This window comes from Ambystoma mexicanum, chromosome 1q (assembly GCF_040938575.1).
Source record: "Ambystoma mexicanum isolate Mex_15411 chromosome 1q, UKY_AmexF1_1, whole genome shotgun sequence".
Classification (NCBI taxonomy): domain Eukaryota; kingdom Metazoa; phylum Chordata; class Amphibia; order Caudata; family Ambystomatidae; genus Ambystoma; species Ambystoma mexicanum.
In genome coordinates this window covers 898874594-898889555 of record NC_090922.1, presented here as the reverse complement: position 1 = coordinate 898889555, position 14962 = coordinate 898874594, and positions in this window count along the sequence as shown.

The following is a 14962-nucleotide window of genomic DNA, read 5'->3' as shown; positions in this document are numbered from 1 at the left end:
TCTTTAAATTGAGGGAGAAGCCCAGCATGTGAAGGGAGTGGCAGGTGACCGACAGATGATCCAGGACTTGCTCGGGAGAGCTCCCCCTGATCAACCAATCATCCAGGTAGGGGTAGACGTGAATCCCCCCTTGCCTGAGATGCACTGCCACCACCACCATGAGCTTGGTGAAAATCCTCGGGGCGGAGGTCAATCCGAACGGCAGGACCCGAAACTGAAAGTGCGAGTCGCCAACCGCGAATCTCAGGTACTTCTTGTGCTTGGGATGGAACGGCACATGGAAGTAAGCATCCTTGAGGTCGAGTGACACCAACCAGTCCTGAAGCTGAAGGGCCTGAAGGACTTGAGAGAGAGTAACCATTTTGAAGTTGTCCTTCCTGAGGAGTTTGTTCAAACCGCGCAACTCCATGATGGGTCTCAATCCCCCGTCTTTCTTCAAAATCAAAAAATAAGGGGAATACCATCCCTTGTTCCTCTCCGCTACAGGCACCAATTCTATGGTGCCTTTCTCCAGCAGGGCTTGAATTTCCTGAGCAAGGAGCGGATCCGGACTCTGCAAAGAGAGGTTCCCTGGCGGATTGTCGCGAGGGCTGTGCCGAAAGGGAAGACAGTAGCCGTGGGTTATGATCTCCAGAACCCACACATCTGAAGTAATGGCTTGCCACTCTACAAGATGCTGCGCCAGCCTTCCCCCAACCGGCGAACCATGGGACATGGCCTCATGACTGAGTGGGAGCGGCTGCGGCGTTACCTGAGGGCAAAGAGGCAACTGCCCGAGCGGCCTTGGCACCACGGGTACCCTGTCGTCCACCTCTGGTACCCCTGTGTTGGCCTCTTTGACTGCCAGCTCCTCTCGCTTTACTGAAGGACGAGTAATAGCGAAAGGAACCACCCCTCCACTGCTGTCCCCTAGGACGAAAAGGCGGAGGTTGGCAAACTGCAGCGCCCAACGACTTCGCTGCAGCTTTTGAGGTCTGCAACCTCTCAAGGCTCTCGTCAGCCTTGCTGCCAAAAAGGTGTTCACCGTCAAAGGGCATGTTGAGGAGCAAACCCCGACTTCCACAACCACGCAAACCTGCGTATCACGATGCTCACCGCCATGGACCTACTGACGCATTCAGCTAAGTCCAAACCCGACTGAACGGACTCACACATGGCATCCTTACCATCCTGGACCATACCAAGGAAACCATCCCGTTCGTCCCCTTCGGGAATATGTTCAGCCGCTAACGCAACACAGTTCCACAGAGTGTGTGTGAAACGAGACAAGGCACAAATGGAGTTGGCCGCCTGAAGCGCCATACCACCAAAAGAAAACACTTTCTTCACCCAGCCATCAAAACGTTTGTCGTCCCTATCAGGAGGGATGGTAGGGTACGACGCCTGCTTTGCCGGGGCCGTGGCCGCCTGCACCACCAAACTCTCCGGAGTAGGGTGCCTGGTCAAGTAGCAGGGGTCGCTACTGGCTGGACGGTATTTTCGCGACAAGGATCTGCCCACCGCCGGGAGACTCTCTGGAGCAGTCCAAGCCGCCGCCACCCTTCTCTGTAAAGCCATATGGAACGGCAATATCGGGTCAGTTGGGGGACCAACATCAAAGATGTCCGTTAGATCATCCTGCACAAACTCCCCTGGGGGAGCAGACCATCCTAAGTACTCAGAAACCCTAGCCATAAGGCACCGGTACGAGGAATCGGCATGAGAGCCAGGCTCAGGCCTACAAAACTCCACCTCCGGAGAGGTGTCCAGTCCACTGGCATCATGCAGTGACTGCCTCAAATCGTCAAACTGACTATGGCCCGAGACAATTTCATCTGGAACCTGACTAGGAACCAGGCCATCAGAATCCTCATCCGCTTCTGAAATATATTCCAGGTGGCGAAAAGAAGGCACCCGAGAGTGCTTGCTCTTAACCAGAGCCTTCCTAGGGGGTTCCCCCGTGCCACGGGGTACCTCCGACACGAAAGGCGTCGATGGCGTCGAGCGTATCGGCGCCGGCGTCGAGAGAACAGGCATCGGCGCCGAGAGGATAGGCGTCGACGAAATCGGCGTTGACGTCAGATGCAGCGCCGACGACTTCCTCGGAGCCGGAGCCTCGAGAAAGCCTGTCGCCGCCCTCAACGCCTCAGACGTCGATGTCTTCCTCGAAGACCTCACAGGTGCACACGGTCTCGAACGCGTCGAGGACCGGGACCTGGAATGGGTACGTCAAGAACGAGTCTCCTTGTCCGAACAGGACCTCTCCCGTGACTCGTGCCGACCACTCTTGCGAGCGGTGTCTCTCGACCTCTCACGACCGACCCCACTCGGGGGCACGGACGGCTTAGTACCCTGCGACTCAAGAATCGCCAGCATTTTCTTCCCGAAGGAAGCCAATTCCTCCGGCGTCGCACGGCTGGTGGGGTAAGCGACGTGCCGGGCAGAGTCCTCCGAAGAGGACCTGGAAGACGACCGGTGTCGGCGCTTCCGAGAATGCCTCGAAGAGGCTGAGGAGTGGCGAGACAGACTCCTAGAAGGAGACCCACGAGACTTCCGACGATGACGCGGAGAGTCACCCCTCGAATCATCCATCGAAAGCCCCGCAGACTTCGACTTCCGGGGCTTGGACACCCAACCTACCGACAACTTCTTCTTACGTTCGCGTAAGGCTTTGGACGTCAGCGACGGCAGTCGATACAGTCATCCGTGTCGTGGACCTCCCCGAGGCACCAGAGGCAGGTGTCGTGCGAGTCCGTCACCGACACCTTGGACCCACACTCACCGCACTTCTTGAAACCCGGATGCGGGGTCGAAGACGAAGTAGAAGACATCTTCACACGAAGGATTTTCACAAAAACGAACAGGTTCGAAGAACCGAGAAGAACAGAACTCCAAAGAGTCGAGGCGTTAACCGAGATCACGAAGCAACACGTTCGCGGAAAAAACGGAACTGAGGCTACGGGCGTTGTGCGTCCTACTTATCACATCGGATGACGTCGGAGGAGGTCCTCGACGACGGCGCATCGATGTCATCGACGCAGGACGCAGACGCCGAAAAAAGTTTCCGAAGCAGCACAGCTGTGGTGATTACATGTCATAGATATGGAATACGTCGGAGGACCCAATCCCCTCGAAATAAGGTTATGCTGTATCTGAGACGGCAAAAAATAGATATTGCTTTGCTACAGGAGACACACTTGACACGGGAGAAGCTGGAACTGGTTGGAAGGAAGTGGAGAGGGACTGTGGTGGGCTCGCCATACTCTGCATATGCTCGAGGGGTGTTAATCTGGGTGGCGCCGCATGTACCATTTCAATTGTTACAGGAAGTGGTTGAGACAGATGGTAGGATGGTCATATTGAGAGGGTTAATGGAAAACAGAGAGGTATGTATGGTAAACACATATGCCCCCAACCAAAATACGGGGGCATACTTTAGAGCTCTGTGCACCAACCTTAGTAGGTGTGTAGGGAGCGTGGTGATTTGGGGTGGAGACTTTAATTGTGTGTTAAACCCTGTGGTGGACAAATCTGATAGCGGGATGAGAAGGCCCAGCCCGGCGGCAAAAGCGTTGCAGGTACTACTAGTGGATTTTGGCCTGATTAATGTGTGGAGAATGACACATCCTAATGAGAAGCAATACTCGCACTACTCAGCCCCGCATCAACTGCATACAAGGCTTGATTATGTCTTTGCTACAGCAGACATAATGTCGGAGATTACTCAAATTGAATATAAGGAAAGGGTCCTCTCGGACCACTCGCCCCTGATCCTCGGATGGCAGTATTGCCTCCCGAGGGCGAGGATCCCTACATGGCGCCTCCGAGCAGAGGCGCTTAAAGATCCGGTCTTTAGAGAGGATATAAGGGAAGAGATCACTAATTTCTTTGAAGAGAATACTGGGAGTGTTGATTCTGCGGGTACGTTATGGGAAGCCTTTAAGGTTGTGATGCGAGGGGTGGCCATTGCTAAATCAAAGGGGTTGCAGGGTGGGGTCTTGGCTGATTTACAGAAGACGGAAGGTGAGCTAGAAACAGCATTAAAAAGTGGTGATGTTGACACTGAGCTGGTACTCAAACTGCAGCAGCAATGTGTAGGGCACTGGGAAAGGCTTTGTAACCTCAACTTTAGGAAGTATGTTGAGAGACAGCATGCGGGTGGGGATAAGATTGGCCGCCTATTGGCTTGGCTATATAAAAATGAGACCCCTAGGCCCCCAATAAGGATCATAACTAGAGAGGATGGGGATGTCGTGGACACACAAGAGGGGGTTAATAAGGAGTTTGCGGATTACAAGTGTTGTACGGGGATGAAGGGGGGGGATGACCCGCAAAAAATAATTGAAATGTTAGAGGACATAGGACTGCCCAAGATCAGTGAAGAGGAGAGGAAAGAGTTGGATGAGCCAATTACCTTGGAAGAACTGGAGGCGGTTGTGAAGCAGTTGCCCACCAGTAAGACCCCGGGAGCAGATGGGTTCCCTAGCGAATTCTATAAGGTGTACAGGGAGGAAGTCCTCCCCCCAATGTTGGATATGCTTAATGAAGCGTTTGAGATGGGGCGGTTGCCGGAGTCACTTAGAGAGGCGATCATAGTCCCGCTTCCTAAGCCCAACAAACCAGGGCATGGATGTGGCTCCTATAGACCTTTGTCGATGCTGAATCAGGACAGCAAGATTCTGACGGCGGTCCTGGCAAACCGACTGCGGAGAGTAATTGGTAGATTAATACATCCTGACCAAACGGGTTACGTCCCAAACAGGAACATAACTCACAATGATAGGCGTCTTCACCGGGTGGTCGAATGGGGTGGCATAAATGAGGGAGAAATGGTGATTGTGTCCTTAGACGCAGTGAAAGCTTTTGATTCAGTCAGATGGTCATGGTTATTGGCAGCCTTGAGAGGGTACAGAATGGGGCCAGGTTACATTAGGTGGGCGAAGATGCTGTATAGTGAGCCGCTTGCCAGGGTCCGAACAGGATCGGTGATATCCGAGAGATGGCAACTTAGCAGGGGCACCAGACAAGGGTGCCCCTAGTCTCCGATGCTATACATCTTGGCCCTGGAACCCCTAGCAATATACCTCAGGGAACAGTATGACATAACAGGTATCGAGGTAGGGGGGAGCGACATTTGATATCCTTGTATGCTGACGATTTGCTATTGTACTTGCAATACCCAGAAGAAAACCTCCAGTACATACTTGAAGCGATGGAGAGGTATGCGGAGCTGTCGGGTATAGCAGTGAACCCTCAAAGGTCTAGCATATTCCCGTTAGGTAGCTATAAGGGAACCCCTGTAAATAGGTTACCGGTACTACAAATACCATGGGCAATTAGCTCCTTTCGTTATCTTGGCGTAGACGTGTATCACACGGTAGAAGAAGAACATAGACATAATACAGAAGTGGCCATTGAGAAAATCAGGAACAGCATGAAGTTTTGGGTAAAGTTGCACTTGGCAATGATGGGACGAGGTGCTATGCTTAAGATGGTGGTCCTACCTAGGCTCCTGTATTATTTTAGTAATATTCCATATCTGATACCCAAAAAGTTTTTTACTAAGTTAAATAGTATGTGTAGGGACTTCCTGTGGCATGGTACTCGGAATAGAGTGGCGTTGTGGAAATTGCAGAACTTTTATGAAAACGGAGGTATCAGACTACCTCATTTTGAGGTTTACTATCTGGCAGGTCAGCTACAGTATGTTGTTAAGTGGCTCTCGGATGAAGTGACCCCTGAGCACAGGTTGCTTGGGCAGGACTGCACTCCATTTTATTTGCGGGAAATGATCTGGTTACCCGATACCGAAATGAAGGAGCGCCCTGAGCTGATGATGCTTGGGTGGAAAGTCGGGCATGCCGGTTGATGGAGATTTCATGTCCATGCCTCCCGCAGATAACGTTGGTTGCTTTGACGGGAGGGGATACGCAGCTGAGGGTGATTATCAGAACCTACTGGGAATCGGTGGGGCTGGTGACGCTAGGGGATGTTTGGCAGGAGGAGACCATTAAGGATTTTGAGGAACTTAATGAAGAGGCCGGGCTACACACGGGCCAATATGTTACGTATAGTAGATTGGTGCGGATGATTCGGAAAACTTGGTCAGAAACGGTTTTGGCAGAGGAGTCAGATGTAATTGTGGGAGCGATATATGATATATCTGAAGGGGGGCATGAGATCTCGAGACTATATGAGATGGGGATGGCTACAGTGGGAAGGGAATTGACACAGCTGAGACTGGACTGGGAGGCTGAAATCGGAGCTCCGATGGAGGATGGGGTGTGGGAGCAGGCCCTGGGCTATCACAAAAAGGTGTCGAGAAACGCCAGGTTGAAACAAACACAGCTGTATATAACGCATAGGGCATACTTAAACCCCTTGTGGATATCTAAGTTTTGTAATGCTGGAAGACAAGCGTGTCCTAAATGCAATCTAGAAAATGCCAACATGGCACACATGTTTTGGTCATGCCCTATAATTGAGAGTTTTTGGGGGGGAAGTAGCGCAGAAATTGGCAGATAGAGGGGTTATGCTCGCTATAGACACGGCCTGGGCCTGCTTACTGGGCGGGTTCCCCAGATCACGGAAACTTAAGCATGTTGAAAAACTAAAAGATTTGGCGTATGTGCTCGCAAAACGAAGGATTGCCATGGGATGGAAGAAATGCCATATGCTGCGGGCAGATTTATGGTGGGCGGTGTTGCAAAAATGGGCAGAGGCTGAAACAGTGGTATGGCAAGAAGCGAGTAGTGGGTTTGGAGAAGAAGAGACGGGCACCCTGTTGGCATGGAAATCATTAATAGCAGAATTGTTTGGAGTAATACCTGACCCAACAGACTCCGAAGGAAATGAGACCCCGCCGCATGCAACCGACACTGGACGAGAATAACAAATAGGCTCATGGGGGGGAGGGGGATTAAGAGAGCAGTGTTTAGGGTAAAATGATGTATGATGGAACTGTTATGATTATACTGCTTGTTTGGTTTGTATTGTTTGGTTTGCACAAAATTAATAAAAATATATTTTTTAAAAGAAATTGGTAAGGCACTCTTCCACGGAATATCTCTCTTCAAAAGGGGCTCTCTCTCCATCTGCCACAATAACCTGTGCTTGCCTCAGAGACCCACTTTTCTCTTTCACTCCCAGTTTATGACAAAAAAGGTTGTGTCAACTTCAAACACTGTGTAAAAGCAGCACATTTCCCTTCCCCAACATTGCCTTCACCTGTCTGCCAACTGTTAGCCAAAACAATTACCCAGAAGCCTTGATGCCACTCTCTTGGGCTTCAGGTAATGCCACTTGTATCTGAGGCAAAATTAAACTTCTCTTGGGTTCACAGTATTGGTTAGATACTTTTCTGGCTTTGAGAAAGGCTTCTTCCAAACTTAATAGGAACATATTCTTGGTTTGGCCAGATACAATGTTTAACCACTTGACTTCTCTTACAACTAATGATTGTTCACGTGAAATAAAAAGGTAAAGTTCACTCTTGCTTTGTGAATCAGAATTAGGCACATGTGACCACCTCTTCTCAAGTTTTAGGTTTAAGTGTTCAACAATGGCTCTTCGTAACATTCTGTTACGCTCACCTGATATCCCCGGGGGCGTCTGGAAGGCTCTGAGATCTGGAACCCTGGATGCATAGTTCCCCAGTGCTGAATAATGAATCTTAGTTATTTGTAGGGTGAGCTATCCATCCTGCATTTCTTGTGCAGGGGCGCTTGACGTTTGTTGGCGAGCCGCCCGAGTTGCTTCACTGGTGCAGTACGCCTTCCTTGGGCCCAGGCCTGCTGAGACACCAAATCTGCTGGTAGGCAGGTAGGTTTGTTAATTGTAAGTCTTTGTTCTGTTTATGGTGGGAATTTGTTAATGTCTTTATCTCCTTTTTTGGTGCCAAGGTCTTGATGCTGGCGTACCAGATGGAGAGGCACGTTTTCTAGGTAAGAGAAATTGCAAAGTGCAGCACCTTTAATGTCTTTTAAAGCTAACCTGTGTTTTCTGCTGCTTCTCCTCACAGGCCGCTGTGGTGCTGTGAGTGGATGAGAGCGCGATGTAAAACAGGCCCCAGGAATCCGTTAAGGTAAGTACAGCGCTGTGTGGTTGTTTAATATATTGGAAGCAAACCTGAATATGTCTCTTTTCCTTTGCAGATGTTGCTGTGGTTCTCCGGACGGAAGCATGGTGTAGTGCGATGGAATTCCGGTAAGACTGATGGAATTCGATGTTTTGGAAGTGCGTGTTCTAATATTGTTTTTCCCTTTCTCGTTATTGCAGGTCGCAATGTTCGAACGGCAGCTGTGGTAGCGGTTTGCCGGAAGTCCTTAAGATAAAACTCACAGGTGAGTGATGTTTCTTCTTCTCTCGGTTTCCACAGATTGCAGCCCAGTTGAGTGCTGGATGGTGTTTTTTCAGGTAAGACAGAATAATCTTGTTCTTGCAAAAACTATTTGTGCTTATACAAGTTATTTACAAAAAACAAGCTCCAGGCTGTTTACAACTTTTTGGAAAATGCATTATGCTCTCTTATGGATAATACTTGGTTGTTGTTGCAAGTGTGTTTAAATTATTGCAAATAAGCCAGACATTTCGTTTTGCTTTGAGTAATGGGCGTCAAGTGAAAACGTTTTTTACGTAATTTGCAGACTTCTGTAGTATACTTTCTACAGGCAGTCCTGTGTATTTCATAGAGGCTAATCTGTTTCAAAATGGCCATAAGAAAGGCGGATTGACTGTATAGAGGCATAATTGTCAAGAAAAGCAAAAACGGACTATCAATAAGAAATCAAACAAACCCCAAAGACGAAACACAATAGAGTTTCATGATGTCTACTTTAAACACGTTTTCCACAGAGCGTTCTCTGTACGTGAACTAGCAGTCAATAGGCTGTAAAACCCGTTGTACCACGCCTTTGTTTTTGTTCCCCTGTGAATCCATGAAAGCTGCCAATAATTTCTACAATACTGGCACAGAGCTTTTCTTCTGCAAAAGCAAAGGCTTTACGATTGAGAGAAGAATCGAACAGTGCTCCTTGGAGAGCATTTCCCCCATCGTTGCTGAATATGCACAGTTTTTCTTGAAATATATATATTTTGCTGTTTGGGTTGCTACTGAACCACATTTGCACCCCTTTTGAGAATATAGCCTTCCCTCCACCCACGTTACCACAAAAGGTGAAGGAGGTATATCTCTTAACTGTGCCTGCGTTACCTTTATGATTGTTTTGGCTCTTAGTTTGTAGAAGTGTGAGGGCTGAGTAGGCGCTTTAGCCTTTACTCACCTGTGTACTGCTGCAGGGCATGAGTCAATTTGTCACAGCATCATTTTCTTTACTTGACTCCCACTGCATTCTACTTATTTGAACTTATCAGTTCCTACCAGGTTTGCATCTTCCTTCAAGTAGGTCTTACATAAAGACTATATATTCTGCTACTCAAGGACAGAACCTAAGCCAGGGAAATATTTGTCTCGTCTTCCGGCATAAAATGTATTTACGTGTCTTTTATAAACATCCCCAAGGAGATAGTTCACTGGATTTCATCTAAGAGGGCCAAACAGACAAGAATGAATCACTCTTAGTGAGAGGTCAGGGGATTCAAATACTATTCATATTGCCGACTTATCAATGAACACTCACTTGATATTGAAACCGCCCCTCAAGCTCTACATGTTAAACATTTATTATTCTAAGAGGATCTGAATTGTTAAATGAACTACACACATAATCTAGAGACTGGTAAATTGCCTGATCTACTATCTGGCCACGATCTTTGCTCATAATGAAATGATATAACTTATAAGAAGGGACACTGCCCTGACCCAGTGAATTTTAAGGCGAACATTTATTTTTAGACCAATCAATGTATTCAACTTTTCTGGATTTCAGAATCCAACCTTCTCACTCTCCTTATCCCCATCCACTCTACCCTGACTGTGAACAGCCAATGCCTTTAGAGCTTTCTTATAGAAACCAGATCAGCTGCTCTCTCAACATTAAGATCAGCTCTTGAAAATGCATTATACGTAGGGAGAACAACGTATGTCGCTCTGTGTTATCACATATTTCGAGCCATTTGTGATTTCCTGACCACACTTTCAAGTTCACTTCCGAAATGATATTAAATCAAGTAGAGCTCCAGAAGACGGATAGCCCTTTGCAGAGAATTTTTTAAAAAGTGTCAAAGAACGCCTCGGATATTGCAGCCAGAAAATAATGCAGGGAACTCTTTAAGGTTGTCTTGTCCCTTCTAAACCTTTGATGTAGTCAACACGAGAAAACTAAAGCTCTTTATTCATAACTGAAATGACATTTATTAAGCAGAGTAGTATGTCTAGAAATACTGGTTGTTCACCGTTACTGTTGGAAATGTCACACCCTTCAAGCCCAATTACATTTTCATCAAGAGACCTCTTAAGACATGTTGCCACTTTTGCTCTCATTGTGCCCTAAATGTTATCCAGGGGTTCACTCCCAGTGCTTGCTCAGGGAGAATGTTATGGTTTTACAATTAATTTCATTCATCAATCTATGCTTGAATGGGTAGTTCCAGATTCACCTAAACAGACAGTTACGACCCTGCTCTGAAAAGAATATTCACTTGATCTCCTTGTTTTGAAGAACTATCAACCTATTTTGGGACCGGCATGTCCCCAAAAATACTGAAACAAGCTGCAAATACACAAATGTACGATTACATCAAGAGTCATTATTCGTTTCATCCATTTTAATCAGGTTTTCTCTCAAGGCATTGTATAAACACTGCTTGTGGCTCTCTGGTATGACTTTTGTCGGATGCCGATGACTGCTTCATGCCATTGCTCGATCCCTTTGCAACATTCAACACTAGACTACTCAACTTTGTGGACTGACTTGACTAGCACAGTAAATTGACTTGATTATGCACCTTGCAGGTTATAGTATTTAATTAATAACAGAACATAATACTGGTCCCTTTCCTTTCTGTGTTGGTAACTATGGAGAATGGAGTCCCAGAGGGCTCATACGTATCTCCCTTAATGTTCAACTTCTAAATTTCCCATTTTGCGATCATTTGTTGTCAAGCATGGTGTGGCATACAATTTGGTGACACTCCGGTGTCCAGGTAACCATCTTTCATCCGCTGGGTTGCACAATATATATTCAAATTCTTAGTTTAAGCAGCAATTGCATGACCTTCAACAAGAAACTGAACTCTCTAGGAGAAACTTATTTTCTTCTTGTAAAACAAGTTATTGCTGTTGCTAGTATTAAAAATAAATAAATACATAATATGATGCAACCACAACAGAAATAGTTTGCCACATTTTACAGTACTTCTTAGAACAGGTTGATTACTTTTCACCCGATCTGGCCAGTTCTTATGCACACAAGGCAACACTATATGTAGGCAGCTCCATGCGCATCAGAAATGGAAGACTGCACCCTTTCATAAACACAGTCTCAACCGAAATTGCAATTATATGCACAGGCGTTAAAACACTCTTAACAACCAACATGCACAGGCGCGAAAAAATAAACTAAATCCTGCACATAACACTTCCTAGAAACCTTATCAGAAAAGTCAACATCACCTGCACTTTGGATGCCAGAAAGATTGCAAAATAACAATGGACTCTTAAGTAATTGAGGTTTTTCATTTTCTGTCGAATGATTGCTTGCTCGAAGCAGTGTTTTGGTTACCTGTCTACCACAACTTGTTTGTTCACCAGTGCTAGTGGTGTTGTCTTGTATGGCATTAAGAAGATTGAACATGATATCAAAAGAATGGTGAAATCTACTTTTCAGGAAGGATAATGCATTGCCAAAATAAGATTTCAGGAAGGACAAATTGATTCTCAAAATAATAAAAGTCTAAGGTTAAAGTAAGCTACACAATTCCTGAAATCTAAACATTAAGGTAAGGATTAGCAGAGATTCTCCATAATCTGCTACAACTAGTCAGGCAATGCTTTGCAGTCAGTATAGCGAGTGTACAAACATACACATTCGAATGTTCTACAAGGAACTTGTATAATGTGCTTTTTAAATTCTCAAAGTTAAAATGCACCGAAAATATTGTTTCTTTCTGTAATATACTGCATGGATTATTGTGAATATAATTATTTGTGGTAAATAACACCTCAGCTTTTATAGTTTCTAAGGTCGATCGAACTGCATGTTAAAAAACTGCTGTTTCAAATGTAACTGATACAGGGAACCATCTGTTATAAAAATCTAAAAATAAAAAGTGATTTGCATAGCAGAGGGAAACAAGAAATGCAATTAATGACAAATGTTGCTCCTGATTTGACTAAAGTTAGTGTTGCATCTCTGTGGACCTGTAGTGCTGCATACTAATACTTACCTTCCTTTGCTGGGGTGTGTTATGCATTCTGCCCTACTCCAGTGATTACATATATGCATCTTATTTAGTCTTGTGTGATAATATCACAAGCTAGTAGTCATTTTTCATAGTATTATATGGCCATAAATAAATCAGTATTTTTATAACTGACTGTCTAAGTGTTTTCACTGTGTGTACTCATTGAGCACCCCTTACAGGCTCGCCCCCTCTTGAGACTTAACCTTGACCGCTCGCCTCCCTACCTAGAATTTGTTTGGCTACAGCGCCCAGAGATGTCCCTGTCACTAATCTAGGTTGGTCTTCTATACACCTGTTCACTCTTTCTTTCATTCTTTCCATGGAAGTCATTTTTGTGACTCTCCATACTTTATTTTGGGAATAAGGAGCCTCCCTTTCACCCCTCTTCAACATCTACCCAAGTCCACTGCTGTCCCTCATACGCTCTCACAACCTTACCTGCTACAATTACGCGGACGACACCTAATCTTCAGAATTATTTTCAAGACACCAGCCTCCCCACTCACCAACCTCGCCTCTTGCTTCTCGGATATCGACCTATGGATGATGACCAACCACCTTATTCTCAACCCAGGCAAAACAGAAATCCTAATGTGTGTGTGGCAAAACTGCTTTCATTCCCCAACCCTTACCATGACCACAAGGCCTGGGAGCCCCATCTGCCGCTTCCACCGCCATTACAAATCTTGGGTGCACCATGGACGCAGACCTATCCTTCTCCAAACACATCAACTCCATATGCAGAACTTGCCACTTATGCATCCGTAAGTGAATCTTTCCCTATCTCTCTTATCCTCAAAGAGTCTCAGCTATACTGGCCATCATCACCTCCCACCTAGACTATGCTAACTGCCTCTATCTCAGAGTTCCAGCATACCAGCTCAGGAAACTCCAAAGAATCCAAAACTCAGCTGCCAGACTGCTCATTGCTCTCTCACCCAAAGAACATATAACCCCCACCCTGAGAGCTCTACAGTAGCTCTGTATCAGCTTAATACCGACCTTCAAGCTATGTGTATCACACACTGAGCCCTCTCTAACACAGGAACCGAGTTCCTACAGAGAAAAGTCCCCTCCTTACAACTCCATTCTCCATCCTAGCTCCCAACATCTGGAACTCACTTCCTCTGCACATCCGCTGTACAGAGGATTTCATTCCTTTCCAAAAAGTCCTCAAAACCTGGCTTTTTGCTGCATTATACTGAAACCCCTCCCTACCTGCCAATTCCCAATCTGATGCATATGTACACTCATCCCCGTGCGGCGCCGGCTGTTTTTATGGCAGCCCCAGGCCTCATAACACTGGCGGTGTTGGCCGTTATCACGGCAGCCCGGACCTCGCACACCACCTTACACAACTCGCGACCTTGGCTCGCATGTGCACCACCAGCGGGAGGAATAGGCCACTTTCAAACCATGAAATGTCACAGGAGTGTTTAGTCACTACAATGGCATGCACAGAGAAAACAGGCTATCACAGTCAAAGTAGTTGGAATAGAACTTCAGTTTACCGGACTGGGTTAGATTGGTATCTACAGTGGAGCATTGTCATGGGAGGAATTCTGTGCAATGGCCATGTCTTGCACCAGAACCCAGGAGCATTTTTCCCACTACTGTGAGCATTAATTCTAGATGCTTATCCCTCTGCTGTGTATTCTAAAAGTGCTGAGAATGTTCGATTCGATGGATTGCAGGGGGGAGGAAATAGGGTGCACCGAGATCTAATAGGGGTAGTAAATGTGCCGTATTAAGATGGATTTTGGCGGTAGGAAATGTGCTGTATATTTTAAATGTTGGTCCATTCTGCCTCTACTGTGAGTTTTGAAACCAGGTGCATTGCTAACACCACTGAGTTTGAATCAAGGTGCATCTTCCCATTACTATGAGGGTTGAAGCTAGGTGCATTTTCCCACTTCTGTATATTTTAAATTTGGGTCTATTTTGCCACTACTGCGAGTTTTAAATCTAGGTGCATTTTCACCACTGCTGTGTATCCTAAAAGTGCTCTGAATGTTTGATTAGATGGATTGTTGGTGGTAGGAAATGCGGTGCACTGAACTGGATTTTTGGGGATAAAAAACATGCCGTACTCAGATAGATTTTGGGGGTAGGAAATGAGCCAGATTCAGATGGATTTAAGGGATAGGAAATGGGCCGTATTCAGATGGACTTTGGGGTAGGCGATGTGTTACACTACGGTGGATATCTGGGGCGGGAATGTGTTACACTTAGAAATCCAGTAAGGTAGCCTGTCCATGGCGCCTAATGACTCCTACTATCCTAAATCCTATGGTAGCCACCCAGTAGATATACTATGTCAGCCAGTCTATTGCACCAAGAACACCTGAGGAACCCCCCCCCCCCACAACCCCAATGGTGTCTAGAAGAGTCTACGAGGGTAGCTGGTCTTTTTTCCACAGACTGTCTGATGATACAGCAACATCAAAGATGAGCTCTGCAGTGCTCTTGGTATGTATAAATGCACCACTTCGGTGGGCATCAGCCACAGGCACGCTATCCCTTCACTCACAGTAGAATGCAGCTACGACCTATGACAGAATTCTGGCTAGCAGGACACTTAATCATGGAAGCCCACTTACACCAGACTATGCCACAACAC